At 37.6% G+C, this 15,805-nt stretch overlaps 2 long non-coding RNA genes across 4 annotated transcripts in view; both read right to left on the reverse strand.

The window, feature by feature from the left end:
- The window catches only part of LOC109260975 (uncharacterized), a 518,996-nt gene that overhangs the window by 134,577 nt on the left and 368,614 nt on the right, over window positions 1-15,805 (reverse strand). The gene's annotated exons all lie outside the window — the stretch shown is intronic.
- LOC128773531 (uncharacterized) overlaps window positions 1-15,805 on the reverse strand; it is a 264,275-nt gene that overhangs the window by 5,002 nt on the left and 243,468 nt on the right. The window contains exon 2 of the long non-coding RNA XR_008417874.1: window positions 9,573-9,630. This is a non-coding gene — a long non-coding RNA (uncharacterized LOC128773531). The remainder of the gene's footprint in view (window positions 1-9,572; window positions 9,631-15,805) is intronic.

A 15,805-nucleotide genomic window follows, 5' to 3' on the forward strand; every position in this document is an offset into this window, starting at 1 on the left:
AACAGTGAAAAGAAACTTATAATTCCTTTTCATAGGTCTTGAGAAAAACCAGTGAATGGAAGTTTCTCCCTTACTCACCCATATCCATCTCATTCAAAGCTAAAAATGCAGGTTATATGGCTGATTTTACAGAAGGAAGCCTGATGCCATGGAAGAGCACTGGATTCAGAGCCTGAAGATGGGTCAACCCAGTCACCATGAGTTCTCCTTTATCTCAGCTATAAGATGATTATTTGGAGTAACCATTAAGGCCTTAATCAAAACTCAAATTGTTTGGTCCTCTTTGTAGTTGTTTTGGGAAAAATCAAGAACAATGATTACATATAACCAACAGCTTCAGATACAGCCAACTACTAGAGATACCAGAGTTTGAAAGGTGCTCTACTGTGCTGCTCTGTTGCTCCAGAATGCTCTGTCACACGGACTTTTTGCCTTTCTGAAATACATTGTCTTCCTCTGGACAAAGATGCTTTCCATTGCATTAATACTCTAAACAGTCCTAGGCCAAATTTTTCATGAGCCATGACAGTCTTTGGTGCCTTGTTTTCTTTGTTCCACATACTTATGTCCCCACTTTCTTCTCACTCTGGTTCCTGGGGAACAAAAGAAAGCTCACATCCTTCTGTGGAATAGTTTCACACTTCTTAAATTCAAATTGAGGAAAAAATTAATAGTTGAAAAGGGAACCCTCACCTCACCTCAAATATTTATACCAAGACTTAACGTTAATAGGTAAAAACTAAGAATAAAATTTCTGGCACTGATATGCGAGTAGAAGATTTCTTTGGATATAAGACAATCCCAAACCCTTGCAATCTGACAGAGTAGATCAGAGGTAATTTTGCTTCCCCCAGAGGAAACTCTGCTCCTGTTTTTTTCTAGAGTAGACTGGGATGGTGGTAAGTCGATGTCTGTCTGAATATCTATGGTGATACTGACATTTTACTTGTGCCTGCTTTAGTACCCATATAACTTCCCCTGGCAATGGTGAAGAGGGAAAGGGTCTTACTTTTGTCTGATGCTATCAACTCGCTCTAGACTCCTAGTCCAATGTAACAGAGCCAGGTCATTCCCCAGTGTGCCTTATCACCCTTGTGATGATGTCCTTCTCAGCCTCTGCCAGCAAAGGAGGACTCCCTCAGAGCACAGTCTGACTTAGCCCTCCACCCTGAGTCCCCACCTCCTGACATAGTCACTGGCACAGAAAGTCCTCCAGAACTGTTTGCTGAATAAGTGAAGAATGAAATTATTCATACATCATCAGAACTTTGTCAGAAAGGAATAGCAGTAACTCTGTGATGTTTTAGCCAATGAAAACAGCTATTCTGATAACCCAGTTTTATATTATGTTGACTTGGTCATAATTTGGATTTTTTTCTTTTCTTTTTCTGAGAGTGAAGTGATGAGATAAATAGTAGATATCCAGGCTCTTTCCTTGTTAGACAAGTTACTTAACCTCTCCATTCCTAAGTTTTGTTATCGCTACAAGAGGGGATAATAATATAATCTGATTTGATCGATATGTTAATTAATGCAATAACGGGAATCCTTTCACAATGTACACAAAGGTCAAATCATCATATTGTAGATTTTAAATATCATACAATCTTATTTGTCGACTACACCTCAATAAAGTAGAAAATAATAAAATACAGAAGTACATACTCGCTGCAAAAGAAAAAATAAAATAATATAGCCGAATAGAGTAGTTGGAATAATTAAACTCAAACTTATTGGAAAAGTGCCTAGCACTCAAAAAATGTGTAATTACAGATAATTTTTTTTAACAAGTCACTGCTTAGGCAGTATGGTGTAGTGAATTAGACTGAGAATCAGCCATGTGAATTCTAGTCCTATCTCTACCACTAAGTGTTTCCATTAACTGCTTGGGAATTTGGTCCCTTTCTCTGTAGAAAGGAGGTGTTGTACCAGATGACTTTAAAGGTGCTTCTGGTTCTAACAGTCTATAGAGTCTGAACTATTTGGGTCAATAGGCCCCTGAGAGGTTTGGTTTTTGTAGTGAATGACAGCAGCTCTCTGACTTATGGCAGCGTGTCAATTTCCTCCTGTTTTGACATCTCGCTTCCTCTATTCTTGTTGTCCATGAATTCCACCATACTTCAAAGAAAATTAAAAACTAGTTTGACTTACACTAGGAAAATAATTATAAAAAAGATTTTTCTGCTTTTTCATTTCTTAAAAGAAATTAGTGGCTTAAAGAGGTGAACCAAATAGAAATAGAGAAAATGGTCAGTTTCCCAGTCCTTCCTAAATTAAGATTTCACAATATTATTTTATTATTTGGTTTGAGGCAAATTTCTAGAATTACAGAATCCCCATAATATAATATAAATGCCAGCTTTAAAACAGTCCAAATTATGTTATATTTAGTCAATTTGATATTTTAGATTTCTGATGTTTCTGTTCCACTGATTTGGAAATTTCAGAAATTTCCCATTTTGAGGCTATACCATTCGTGTGACATTCCAATCTACTTAAAATGATAATTATATTGGCTTCAATATCAGAACTCCTATTTATATGTTTTAGAAATCCCATTCTATTTTTTACTATTCTGCATATGCTTTATAAAGAACATGATACATTATGCACAATCATACACAGAGCTGCATGCTCAAACAATGTATGTGTTAAGGGTCCAAACAAAAAACTTTGGAGACCACTTCTTTCGATGATATAGCATGTACTTTGGTCCCAGTGGGCTGCAAAATTGGTAAAACATTTTGACATTCATAAACTCATGAATTGAGCATTCATTGAGCAGTTATTGTATGCCAAGTTCAATGCTAAGCACTAGCTATCCACGTGCTTTTGTTTACAAATTGTGCATTCCAAACTGAAAGTGTTCAGTCTACATGGTCCTTTGTTGGAAAAGACTCTAAGCAATAGTTTATCTGTGTCAGATCAGCTTCTCTTGAACTTGAGTAGCTTTGATCTTTTTACCTCCTATATTCATTTCCAACACATGCAAGTTTAGAGAACTGATAAATGTGGGATAATCAAATACAAAGTGTATGACTGAAAAAAGTGACAAGGGACCCCTTCTCATAGGATAGGCAGGAGAAATTTCATGCCTGGCAGGTTTGGCACTTTGTGGCTGGCTGGCTGGCTGATGGCTGGGAGAAGGAGGATTAGGGATCAATAAGGGGCTGGCTGGAATCAAAAACAAGGGGCTAAGTTTTACAGGAAGGCTCAGGGAGGTTCAGTGTTCAGGTTATTTAGCTGCTCTCCAAAGATGGTATAATTTGTCATTGTCAAGGTTTAGAGGTCATAAAGGAAAGAATTTAGGTTTAGGGTATCCTAGGACCCCAAATGAGTTATGTAATGCTTATATTAGGCAGAATGTGTGTGACATTACCCAAAGCAGCATCTGGACTCCTTAATTTGTATATGTAAGTCTTTGATATACATGCAACTTTGGGAAGCTTATATCCCATTATAAACTTGGTCCCTAATGGCTTCTGATGAATATTATTAACAAGTATAGTCTTGAATTTGGAATCTCAACTATCTTAAACATTCAGAGCAAAGTTAATGGAATTATTATAGAAGGTTAGAAAGAGGGGAAATCAGAAGCTAAGAGGAATAGCTTATCTGATTGAGAAATCAAGAATCCAAGTCATCACAGAGGTAATGACTAAGTTACCAGTATGATTTACACCTGTATCAAATAGAGATTTTTAAATTATTTTACCATAGTTATTGGAAATAGCAGCAACAATTGAGTCTGGTTTATAGCACTGTTCAGAGTAAGGTGCAAGGCCAATCAAAGACTTTGGTTCTGGGGTTCTCAGTAACGACATATCTCTAGGGCAAATCACTAAAGTGGAGGAGAAAAGGAAAAACAACCCTGGAAAGAAATCATTTTCTTCTCCCCTTTTTTCAGTCCAATATAGCTAGACCAGGCATTCCAGTCCATCAGGTGACTGTCAGTTTCAACAATCAGTAAGCTGTAATTCTGTGACTCTGGAACTTGTCACTTTGCAAGATTGTCTATTCAGAAACTTTCTGTTGATTTTCAGTAATTAAAAAGGGTTAAAATGATCTTCTAAAAACAAGTGACAGAACAACTCAGAAGCTGCCTTCTGAGCAGCTGTGGAGTTTTGCTCCTATAGGAATGGGCTTTGGAAATGCAAAACAGACAACTTCTTACAGAGTACAACCCTACTTAGACGTGTATGTCTGAAAATAAAGTGAGAGTCAGTACTGGACTTGGGGTTGGAACTAGCCAGGATAAAGTAGGAAAGCAAGCTGAGTGGTCTGGCTGACATACCCACGCTATCCACCTACATAGTGTCCCTGAAATGTCATGACGAAGTCCCATAAATCCATGAGGTCCGGGCAGAAGGACATGTCAAGGCAAGCAGCCTAGTCTTAAACCAGAGTGATTCTGTGTAATTTAGTGGGAGCTTCTCCCTATTTTCACCCTTTGGTGTCTCTATATATTCCAGGCAATAGTAATCACAGGTAATTTCCCACTCACCTGGTCACCAAGGCCATAAAGACATAACTATACAGCTGAACCTACATTATTTCTAGGAAGGGCAAGGCCAGCCTGCGTATAGCTGAGTGATCAGAGAGAACATCTATCATGGAGCTCAGGACAGAGCAGGAGTTCATTCACTACATCCATTCAGCAAAAATTTACTGAACACATACCACATGCCGGACACTGTTCTCAGTGTTTGGGATGCATCATTAAAAAAAAAAAAATGATCACTAGTGGCGCATAGGTGGCTCAGTTTGTTAAGCTTCCAACTTCAGCTCAGATCATGATCTCACAGCTCGTGGGTTTGAGCCCCACATTAAGCTCTGTGCTGACAGCTCAGAGCCTGGAGCCTGCTTCAGATTCTGTGTCTCTCTCTCTCTTTGCTGCTCCCCTGCTTGCTCTCTCTCTCTCTCTCTCTCTCTCTCAAAAATAAATAAACATTAAAAGAAATGACAATGGTTTTGAAAGAAAAGAATCACTAAACAAACAAACAAGCCCTGCTCTTTTGGAGTTTACACCTTGTGAGGTATCAAAGAAGCTATTATATTCACAGCATTTCAGAAGAGAGAGTAAATGTGGATCATGGATGAGAGTCAGCAACAATATCCAGACCAGTTCATCCATTCTACATGGTACATCTTATAGTGTTATGGCCATAACCATTCTTTTCAGGACCACCTCTGGACAGAGAGGAAGAGTAGGTGTAGATAGAAAAATTTAATCAGACCAATATGGATTAAAATCTTGGTTCTACCATCTACTAACTGTGTAACCTTGGCCAAAGAATTAAAACACTGTATTAAATTCTTTATCTGTAAAATGAGGACAATACTCACCTCACCCATTTGTGGTATAGATTGAGAAAATACACACAAAATCTTTTCTACAAGGGGCTTGTTTATAGTAAAAATTTAATAATTTATGGTTTTCTTTTATCTTTGATAAATAAGCATAGTTGTTTAAGACAATTATATAACTCTTCTCATATTTTGGGGACATAATAGGCCAGTATAGTTCTTCTTCTTCTTCTTCTTCTTCTTCTTCTTCTTCTTCTTCTTTTTTTTTTTTTTTTTTTTTTTTTACATTTCAGGTAAACTGAGACAGAGTGAGTAGATGGATTCTTTGATTATGACTAAGTCTGCTCTCCACTTATCAATCGACCTTCTGTGATAATCTTGATTAATCTGTACTCCTCTCTCCATTTACGTCATTCGCTTGAGGTTTCTGCTATTGGTCATCTTTCTATACTTTTCTATCCCTTTTGATCAAAATGCTTCTTATGGAATGGTTGAAATGAAACAACCACAAAAGAAGTTATGTGCATAATACAGATGGAGACAGTGGATGTCTGATGTTCTTAAATATGTCCTTGCATCTCTCTGGGCAAGAAAGTAGTAAACTCTGGGACAATCTGACCTCTGTGCAATAAACGTTTAAGCTCCAGGCCAGTAGACTTGGACAACTTCATGGAGCTGCCAGGAGGATTGAACATAGGAGTGTCTTAGGGTGCTGAGCATTTTGCTTGACCCATAGTAGGTACTCAATTTTCCTTCCTCTACTGGTTATACCATAAAATAAAACTCAGCTTTGGTTAGATTAAATGGGCAGATGAGACAACTTTCAATATGCATTATTCTCTATCATGGTAACTCCATATGAAAATGAGGAATTTGTGGAACAAAAGAGCTATGTTCTTCAGTAACACTGGTATCCTGACGGCTGGAAAGACATATTTTTCTTAAGTGGCTGGAGCTTGTTGCCTCTGCTAGATACATCCTATTTATGGTGACTTTCTCTAAAGCTCATGATTAATGTGGGCTTTTAAAAATTGTTTTTCTTTGTGTTATGTAAATAGGGTTTTTCTCCAGTATGGCCGAATGCTGGTTTTAATTAAACTTAGGAAGGGGGGGGGGGCGGGGGTAGGCTGACACAGTGGAAGAACATCAGTGAAAATCACATTTATGTTTGGAGCATGGCATTTGAAAATAGAATAAATAATATGTAAGAGAGGACTTCTCCAAATGGGAAATTAGCGAATATGCTTAAAGTTTTCTGTATTGTTCTCATTTTGGCTTAAGATAAGATTCTTCCTTTGGAGAGGAGGGTTTTATTTTTGCTAATCATTTGTTCTGTGTGTTTTATACATACTAAGCCATGAATCACCTTTCTTTTTGTTTTATTTTCCTCCAGAAAGAAATTCATTATTTTATGAAAGTGAATTTCACTATTAAATTAATCATGTTTATTTGTATTACTTTGGCCATAAAGTAATTGAAACTTGGATCAAGGCTAATCTGTAATGGACTAAAGGTAATTATGATGCAGAGAGGAAACTATCACTTTTGGCTAAAATTTACCTTTATTCAGCATACTCTCTTTTTACAAGAAAAAGAAATTAGTGGTGTAAACATGATTACTTAGAAAAAATTGTCTTCAAGTATTTGAATAACCTACATTTATTTATAATAGTTATGCTAATTAGAGACTAGTCTCATCTATTCCTCTGAGCAGGTCCTTAAGAGCTTTTAGTCAGCAATAGGATGAATGGATAAACTCTGAGATAAACTTAAATTATCGTCAGTATTTGGGAGTCGTAAAACAGTATTTCTTCAAAAATATTTCCTTATCTAGATTTTTTTTCATGGTTTTGGCCTGACCTTCCCCTCTGCTAGTTCAAATAAGTAAAACTGGTCTGCATTCCTAAATCATTCCTGAGAGTTCTACCTCCCAGCTTCCAGCAATGGTGTCTCCCTGGCAGTTTATGTCCTTGTAGGCTGCTTCTCACCTGAGGCAGTAAGCAAGCTCACTAAGAAGGCTGATTGACTCCATCTCTGAAATATGATTAGGGTTAAAAATGTGCATTAATGGAAAGGAAAACTCTAAATTTAAGGCAGTCATGCTTCTTGTGGGGAGGTCAAAGAGTGAATAGATTATGGGTTACAGGGGATAAAGAAGGAAGGAGGAAGATTTATGTGTTCCATGGTATTTGAAACCAACTTACAATTGGCCCCTAGAGTCCAGAGATTTACATATTGTGTAGTCTGAGAAAATGGATGCAAAATTTTAGAATAGCCCTCAAAAGTGCCTCTTATGAGCTTTCCTGGTCAGCAACTTGCCTCCCCCAACCCTTCCAATTAAATAATTTTTAAGAAACAAATTAGTATTGAAAACAGTCTAATCTGCTTGAAAGAAATACCATTTGACTGGCAGTCATTGGGTAGTACTTAAAAAGGCACAAGTTCAATTATTAATAATAATTGTGAATTTGTGGATTTGAGCAAATTCCTTAACTTCTGTGTCCCTCATCCTTATAAAGAGGATAATAATAGGAAAAAAAATTATTGTACATATTCAGCAAACAAGAATTCAGCAGTATGCATCTTTTCAAAGAGGAAAGAGAGGTAAAAATAACTCAAATTGCAAAAATGATTCCATCTGCCATTCCACTCAATGAATATCTCCCCAGGTAAACGTGAAGTGGAAGGTATGAAACTGTTCTTCCTTGATTTGGTCTTAATTTCTGAGGTCCTTGTATGATGTGAGCATCTCAACAATCCTAATGTTATGCAATATCTAACAAAATACCAATAGCATCTTTCACAGAACTAGAACAAATAATCCTAAAATTTGTATGGAACCACAAAAAAGCCTGAGTCACCAAAGCAATCTTGGAAAGGAAGAACAAAACTGGAGGCATCACAATTCCAGATCTCAAGGTATACTACAAAGTTGTAATAATCAAAACACTATAGTACTAGCACAAAAATAGACACATAGATCAATGGAACAGAATAGAAAGCCCGGAAATAAACCTGTGATTATATGGTCAATTAATATAGGACAAAGGAGGCAAGAATATGCAATGGGAAAGTCTTTTCAACAACTGGTGTTGGGAAAACTAGACAGCTATGTGGAAAAGAATGAAATGGACCACTTCCTACACCATACACAAAAATAAACTCAAAATGGATTAAAGATCTAAATGTGAGACCTGAAACCATAAAAATCCTTGAAGAAAGCATAGGCAGTAATTTTTCTGACATCAGTCATAGCAACATTTTTGTAGATTTGTCTCCTGAGGCAAGGGAAATAAAAGCAAAACTAAACTATTGGGACTACATCAAAATAAAAAGCTTCTGCCTACACAGCAAAGGAAACAACCAACAAAGCTAACAGGCAATCTACTGAATGGGAGAAGATATTTGCAAATGACCTATCCAATAAAGGGTTAGTATTCAAAGTATATAAAGAACAGATACAACTCAATACCTAAATAAATAAATAAATAAATAAATAAGCAAAGTAATTAAAAAATGGGCCAAAGACATTTATCCAAAGAAAACCAACACATGGCCAACAGACACATATAAAGATGCTCAACATCACTGATCATCAGGGAAATGAAAATCAAAACTGCAATGAGATGTCACTTCACACCTGTCAGAATGGCTAAAATCAAAAACACAAGAAACAAGTGTTGGCGAGGATATGGAGACCTCATGTCCTGTTGGTGGGAATGCAAATGGTGCAGCCACTGTGAAAAACCATTTGGAGGTTCCTCAAAAAATTAAAGATAGAATTACCATATGATCCAGTAATTCCACTACTGGGTATTTATCCAAAGAATATGAGAATATTAATTGAAAAAGATATATGCACCCGAATATTTATTGCAGCAATATTTACAATAGCCAGACTAAGGAAGCAGCCTAAGTGTCCATCAACAGATGAATGGATAAAGAGATGATACACACACACACACACACACACACACACACACACACACACAGGACTATTACTAAGCCATAAAAAAGAATGAAATCTTGCCATTTGCAACAACATGATGGAGCTAGAGAGTATAATGCTAAGTGTATTAAGTCAGAGAAAAATACAGTATGATTTCACTCATATGTGGAATTTAAGAAACAAAACAAATGAACAAAGAAAAGAGACAAACCAAAAAACAGACTCTTAACAACAGAGAACACACTGATGGTTACCAGAGTGGAGGTGGTTGGGGCGGATGGGTGAAATAGATGAATGAGATTAAGAGTATACTTACCATGGTGAGCACTGAGAAATGTATAGAATTGTGGAATCACTATATTGTACACCTGAAACTAACAGAACATTGTATGTTAATTATAATGGAATAAAAAATTTAAAAAAATTAAAAAACAAAAAACGAATTCTAGTGTATTTCAAGTACATACTTTTGTACAGTAGGGTCTTAAATGTATAAGTTACTACTTTCTTTGGGCCTCAACTGAACAGTGAAGGAGGTAAAATTGTCATCTTATTGAGAGGTGTCGTGTCCATCACTAATAGAGTACCTTTCTTCCTTAGGTATTTTCAGTGAGAATGTTGACTGTGTTTTTTGTCTTATATGTTGATTTTCAAACTTCACACCCTGCCCCCCTCCCTGGTAAGCTGTAACTCCACTTTTATGGCTACTCTTAAAAGGTAGTTGGGTCATAGTAACAGAAAGTGGAAGTGTGGTTACTAGAGGTTGGAAGGAGGATGGGGAGTTATTATTGAATGGGTACACAGCTTCTGTTTGGGATGATAAAAAAATGTCTGGAGATGGATAGTGGGGATGGGTTGCACAGTAGTGTAAATGTGCTTAATGCTACTGAATTGTATGCTTAAAAATGATTAGGAGTAAATTTTATGGTTTGTGTATATTTTACATACTAGCAACAAAAACAGCAGTTTGGAGGGTTCTATGAGAAAATATTCACATTAAACACTGAACACAAAGTCATGAACAGCCAATGTAAATAACTATGATTGTAAGAGAGGTGTTATTTGGTGACTGCTTATGGATCAGTGCTACCTATCTGATTTTATGCCTTTTGACTCAGTCTAATTAATACACAGTCTGGGAGGAGATGTGATGCTTCTCCTGACCCATAAGCATATTTCAGGACATAAATCACAGAATTCCTCTCTGCATCCCATTAAATCCTTGCCCCCATTATCCTACTGCCCACCTGTCCTCTGATTCTATGTGTATCCAGCCTAGCCCAGGCAAAATATTTGGGTTTTTGCTTTCATTTTCATCTCTGTGATCACCATCTGGGCTTGTCTGCATTTCTCTGAGTTTCATCCTTTATTCTCTTTGAAATCATTTCGGGTTCTTCTTCCTATTCCTTCTAGTTCTTTGCCCAGGGTCATTTCCTACATGAAAAACCTCAGTCCTCAGTTCTCAGGATGCCCATGGGGCTCTGCCTCAATCCTCTTTTAAGGATATCATACGTAGTACTCAGATTAGGAAAACAGGGGCTCAGGATTTTGCTTTTAGAAACATTCAAGGCTCATGCTTCTGTGTGTGGCGGGGAGAAGGTTGAGGGTCTGGTGTGGGCTTTCACCCGGATATGAAGACCGCGAGTTTGAGAAAATGGGAAGAGCCAAGTCAGAAACAGAGTGGAAAAAGAGAGGCAGAAGGTATTGAGAGTTCAGAGAAACCACATTGAGGCCAGGGAAAGAAACAATGTTCAGCATAGACAACTCTGATCTGAAACCTGGAGGATATTTACTTCTCTGGATGTAGCCATCTGTTTAAAGTTCCAGACCATTTCTCTCCTCTGCTGGTTCTCCTCCTGCTTAAAATGGCTGCAAGTGAATCCAGAAGAGGACCTGAGATTATAGTGTGACGGGATCTCAGAGGTGGTATAATGCATCTCTCTGACTTTCAGATGAGGCATGGCCCAGAGAAGGGAGATACTGTGCTCCAACTAACCCAGCTAGCAGTGGTGAGGTCTGGACTTGAACTCAAATCTCACTATTTTCAATAATCCCCTTGTACTTTGCAGCCTTTCATGGGTGAGAGCCACAATGATGGAGCTGTGTAGAACCCTACCAAATATAGCACCATATGCATTGCAGCAGGTAATAAATGCTTCTCGATGGTAGTGGTGATGAAGATGATGATGATTATGACCATAGTGAAAACTCCATTTAGATGAAATTAAATGATACCGCATGGATGAGAGAGGAAAATGCCATGCTATTTAATGGCTGACATGTAAGATGAATTTGGTAATGAAGCTCTGGGGCTTATCAGGCCAGAAAACTGCATTCTCTCATTATACAGCCCTTAATGACCCACTTATTACTAATATAAAGGAAAAGATATACATATAAACACATGTTACTGAATGTTTGGCTGCAAGAAATGAAACCAGCACACCAGCTTGAGGGGTTAGCAACAGACGCTGTTTCTGTTCGAATGATCAAATTTGCTGTTTTCCAGCTGGAAAATGACAACTGAAGTAAAAGGGTAAAGGATGATTTGACTATGCTTATAAAAAAGACAAGGAAGAGTAATGTAAAGAAAGCAGGTGGAGTTGGCTAGCTCTAAGGATCTCTACAGGGGACCTAGAAGAGGGAATAGATTCATTTGGAAGTCTGACTTATGCCTTTTGTGTGTGGGGGGGGGGGGGGAATGTGTCTCTCTAAAAGTATTCAACTCCTCACTTCTATGGTATTCATTTCTCTGACAAATTCAGTTTATCCAAGATACAGCTAGCTGATAGCCATCAGCGAAGCCAAAATGGAGGTCTCATCTCATCACAGAATCTTATACACTTCACCCATTAAGAGTTCTTCTTAGGTCTTTGCTCAGAATTTGACACCCAATCTTAGAGAGTTACCTGGTTTTCTAGCTCACTGGAGATTACTAGCAGCACACCTAAGGTGTGAGATAGGTGTTTTGTCAAAGTCATACACTTTCAGACCAGAGCAAGTGATACACTTTGGCACTGGAAGTATCCATCTCTCTTATCTGGAAAACTGTATTCTTGGGTAAACTATTTCATGCTGCTGCCCTGTTGATGTGGTCCTGCTTTAGTGCTGCCAGGTTTGGAGTCCTGCCTCAAACATGTATTAGGTAATGATCTTGGGCAAGATACTGTCCATTGCTAATCTCCAGTTTCTTTATTTGTAAACTGGGGAATATAATATCTACCACACAGGGATGTTCTAAATATTAGCAGATTCATTTGATGTGCACTTAGTGCTTAGCTTCATGCTTAGAACATAGGAAATGCCCAATACACATGGTATTATTGTTTTGCTGCTGCCAATATTAACACACCATTCTTCCCTTCTACTTTTGATTATATATATTGTGCAGATGTAAGGGATGAAGTAATAGGGCAAGGGAACTTATGACGTTGGGAGGACAAAACAGTGAGTCTCACCCTCATGTCAAGACACTGCTACCAACAAAGCCATGCTGGGGTCCCCATCCCAATTGCTCTCTGTCCCTTCCACTCAAAGCAGTATATGTATTGGTTTAACCCTTTATTCTTTATATGACAATTTTGCAAACTTTATCTCATTTGACCTTCACAATAACCTTATGAGAGTAGTACTAATCTGTCCCATTTCACAGATGAGAAAGAACTTGCTCACATTTAACCAGATCTTTTTTTAAAATTTTTTTTAACGTTTATTTATTTTTGAGACAGAGAGAGACAGAGCATGAACGGGGGAGGGTCAGAGAGAGGGAGACACAGAATCCGAAACAGGCTCCAGGCTCTGAGCTGTCAGCACAGAGCCCGACGCGGGGCTCAAACTCATGGACCCGCGAGATCATGACCTGAGGCAAAGTCAGCCACTTAACCGACTGAGCCACCCAGGCTCCCCACATTTAACCAGATCTTAAAAGAAATAATCTGGAGCTTGAGATGTATGCTCCAAGTCCAGTGGAATCTCTCTTGGGTTACTCTGCCCCATAGACCACGACTGATGACTTAACAAAATAATTGTTAATGACTTGGAGAGGACTGGTCCAGGGAATATGTGGGTTGTTGCTGCTTTAGAGAATATAGGAGATGATATGCAACTCTATAGAATTGGATGCAAAATTCACAATAATTCAGATAAAAACTGTATCCAAGCTTTATGCTGCCCAACAAACTATTTATAAATAAGTTTATGGTACAAATAAAGTGTGAAAGAATGTTTTAAATCATTAGAGAGAAAAAAAATCTGTATTCAAGCATTCTTAAACATGTTTAGAATATCATTTTCACATAAAAATTCAACTACCAATTACAAGTCAGCCTCATCTGGGTTTAAGCAAGTCTACAGGGATCTATATGGGTGAAGAGCCTCAGTGTGTGGAATATATTGGCGTGGTGCGGAGTTTGATATAAGAAAATGGCATCTTTTATTCAAAATAATGCTTTCTCCATGTTTTCTCAGTAAATTCAGTAATCCTTTTTTTCTCAATTAAAAAGGCAGGAAAGAGGAATGAAGAGAAGAAATTAATATTTATTGAGCATCCATGCAGGAATATATGCTTTGCTAGGCACTTTTACATGTTATCTCATTTAATCCTAAAATACCTTTTTGCATTAGGTACTCATTATTCCCTTCATTCAAAAGGCTGTTTCTTGGAATTTGTACAATAGCTGTTTTCTAAAGTATTTGTGATAGCATGTGAAGGGTTAGAATCAGGTCACACGCTTCCCAAAGATATGTTTTATTTGGCATGCAATATTGTTTTAAAAATTTTAAGCCAATTTCCAACTTAAAGAAAATCAGAAGTTCTGGCAACATCGGGCCTACATCCAGAATGGCCAGTGGCTGGAGTGGACCACAGACAACCCTTTCAAAAACCTAGATCTAATTAGTGACATCTAATGTGCCATAGTCACCCTCTGGCCTGCTCTGCCTGGTGAACATTGCCTCCCCATTGCTGGTCAGCATTTAAGTGTTGACTCCTAAAACGAGGAGTATGGACTGCTATCTAAGAGCTTGGCTATATTTATTTGTTGAGAAGGAGGCATTTGTATATTAGCACACCTCATTTTTCAGATGAGAGCAAAATTGAATGGGGAGCAGTGTTGTCTAATGGAAACCAAGGAACCCCATTGCTTCTGCTGTATCCTTAATGACACTGGAGCACCTTTACTCCCCTCCATTCCTTTCTGCCTGCCTTCAGCAAATATTTTTAAAGCAGCTGGTATGTGCTCAGCACTGTGAGAAAGATACAGAGATGATTGATTGGTGCCTGCCTTCAAGAAACATGTAACCTAGAGGCGGATAAAACATAGGGGGACATAACTATGATATGAGAGAGTGAAATAAGCTCTATAACAAAAGAACAAACAAGTGCCTGGTTGTACAGAAAGGACAGATTAATTCTGACTTGGGGGATCTATGTGAGGTTTTATAGACAGGTATTACTTAATCAAGCCAGAAGGGTCATAGACTTTTTCTTATTGCAGTAAAATATACACAACATAAAATTTACCAATGTAACCATTTTTAAGTGCACAGTTCAGTAGCATTAAGTACCATCACAGTGTTGTGTAATCATCACCCCTATCAATTGGGTAGACTTTTTATTTTTAATTTTTTTAGTAGGCTTCACACCCAGCATGGAGACAAATGTGGGGCTTGAACTCATGACCATGAGATCAAAACCTGAGCCGAGATCGAGAGCTGGATGCTTAACCAACTGAGCCACCCAGGCACCTCTATTGGGTAGACTTTGGATGGATAAAGAAAGCAAGTGACACTATCAGGTTCAATTACTCACATGAATTTTTAGGATAAAATTGATTAATTTACTCATCTGCTACCTCAACTAAAGAGGATATGAGATCTTACAAAAACAGAGTATCCAATAAGTCCAATTTATAGAGTTCTTTGGAGAACTAGAGCAAGAAAATGAAAATGATACTAGACAATGGGTTTATTCACAGAAATATTTCTAAAAGTTGAAGACAAATTTGTATCCAAGCTCCATAGCTGTAAAAGCAAAAAGAATGTAGGATTTTTTTTAAGTTTTTAGTGTAAAGTTGTTATTGTAGAGGTTTTTATTAACTGTAATTATTTTTGCTCCCATCATATATGTGTTGTATACTATTTCTTTACAAATTGGGTGCTTCAGATTCTCTTTTTGAAAGTAAGCTGTAGGGTAAATATATATATATTTTTAAATTTTTTAATGTTTATTTATTTCTGAGAGATAGAGACAAGTGTGAGTGGGGGAGGGGCAGAAAGAAGGAGACACAGAATCAGAAGCAGGCTCCAGCTTTCAGCACAGAGCCTGACGCGGGGCTCAAACCCATGAACAGTGAGATCCTGACCCGAGCCGAAGTCAGATGCTTAACTGACTGGTCCACCCAGGTGCCCCAGGTTAAATATATTTTTATGTGTGTGTGTAGACAACACTGCTCCCCATTCAATTTATATATTTAATTTATATATACATATATATATATATTTATAGTATATATATACATGTATATGTATATATATATATTATTTCTTCTT

The sequence above is a fragment of the Panthera pardus genome, unplaced genomic scaffold (assembly GCF_024362965.1).
Source record: "Panthera pardus isolate Hobbes unplaced genomic scaffold, ASM2436296v1 HiC_scaffold_25, whole genome shotgun sequence".
Taxonomy (NCBI): Eukaryota; Metazoa; Chordata; class Mammalia; order Carnivora; family Felidae; genus Panthera; species Panthera pardus.